Source organism: Wasmannia auropunctata, unplaced genomic scaffold (assembly GCF_000956235.1).
Source record: "Wasmannia auropunctata unplaced genomic scaffold, wasmannia.A_1.0 LD336116.1, whole genome shotgun sequence".
Lineage (NCBI taxonomy): Eukaryota > Metazoa > Arthropoda > Insecta > Hymenoptera > Formicidae > Wasmannia > Wasmannia auropunctata.
The window spans coordinates 4,416,137-4,418,212 of record NW_012026774.1 but is presented as its reverse complement, the minus strand read 5'-3'; positions in this window follow the sequence as shown (position 1 = coordinate 4,418,212).

Below are 2,076 nucleotides of genomic sequence, written 5' to 3'. Positions count from 1 at the left end.
TGACTGGAGTTCAGACGTGTGCTCTTCCGATCTGTTTGTCAAATGTGAGAGAGCTAAAATACAACACAAGTACACAACGTTTGGACATTTGCTCCTCGCGGTAGTTCGTACTAAAAATTTGGATTATGCCCCCTTCTAGAAAAAATCCTGCGGACGCCCTTGCCTCCGTGGCACCGTTCAATTTGCCAATTCTCCCACTCTCTATCTCTCTTCGCCGCGCGAATCACGGCCAGCGCGCAGCGTTTGATGAAATGTAACAGACAAATCCATAATACATTTAATAAATCTAATTGTAATAAGTATAATCGACTACAATCAATATCGATCATTTTCGACGATCGATTTGTTTAAGATCTTATGTCGTATATTGAATTTCCGTGAATTTCTGTTTAAGCTATCCAAGATATCAAAATGATCAAAATTATAATTTTAAAGACTGGAAAGAAAATTGGTTTTTTTCAATTTTTCCGCGGATTTTTTCTTTTTCAAGGGGTAAAAAATTCAGTAGAAAATTTCGTATATATTCGAAAAACCAGCTATTACATTTTACATTTGCAACACTTATTGATACACTTTTCAAAATTTGAAAATGTTATAACAATTAGTATATATATATTGCTGATAATGTTAAATACGAAAGAAATAAAAAGCTCGCATTACACAAGAATAATAAATAAAAAAACAGAATTAATGTATTTTTCAAATAAAACATATGGCTCTTGACGATTATATATTAAGATTATTAATAATCAAAACTCTTTAAAAATACTTAATATAAATATTAATTACTTAAATTAATCGCTTTACACTAAATCCTCATTTCAAGGAATATACAGTATTCAAATGTAAACATAACTTATAAAAATTGACTCATTATTAATTCATTTATACGAGGTGTCTCATGATATTTTAATTAATACTATAAAATACGAGATCGAGTTATAACTTATTATAATTAGAATTATAAGTTTATATCTAATTTAAACAAAAAATTTATACATTTTAACGAGCAAATTAAAATAAATCACATAAAATCACTTACATTATTTTCTGAATCCAAATTAATATTTAATATGATGAAAAATATAAAAAATTAGATAGTATATCGTTTACATACCAATTTTTTGGAAAAAACCGAAATTTTTCTGTTTTTTCCCAGCAATTTGAAAAAAGCAGTTTTTTTATTCAAAATAACAACTTTTCAGTATGTGTCATGTTTACATTTAATCTTAAAGGATTAAATGTAAACATGACACAGATACTGAAAAGTTGTTATTTTGATTATTTGTTGTTGTTGTTATTGATTGTAGTTGTTATATTTTTTTTGTTCTTTTATAATATGTACTATCATTTCCAATGTAAATTTTTTTAAAATAATTAAGTTCAATATCGAGTATCAATGATGTTTTTCTCAATCAAAATAATGGTTTAGCTTATGTATTATCGGCATATTATATATGTTCACTATTGTAGTGTTTTGAAGGATCTAATCCAGAATTAAGTTAAGCGTAGATACACAACTGTATCTAAAAGTGTACATATACATATACATGGTTATCAGCTGTATACTATGGATATCCTCGATTAAAAAAAAAAGAAAAGAATCGTGCGAAATATATGTTAATAGATCACAGATTTCTATATATCATATATATTTCTATATACATATAATATATATATATATATATATATATATATACTATATATATATCGAATTTCTCGAAAATCAAACCCGGGAGAGAAAAATTTTTTAGACAAAAGTTTTCGGACTTCGAGGTGGACATAAGATGATAACATTGGACCCTGAGTGGCATTGTCAAGGTCAGGACAAAGTCACTTTGAATTTTTTAAATGGAACCCCCAATTTTTCATGTTCTTATAGCACGCCTCGAGAACTTTCCAAAACACATAAATAAAATATTTTTGTATGAAATAAATCTTGAGTTATGAAGCTTGAAAGTTGGAGTACTGTCGGCATTAGCATCATCCAAGGTGTCCAAACACTAGCTAAAGATGGCCAAGGTCGTTGGCCTTTATCAATGTCATGATCCTGAACAATATTCAAAAGGTTTTAGA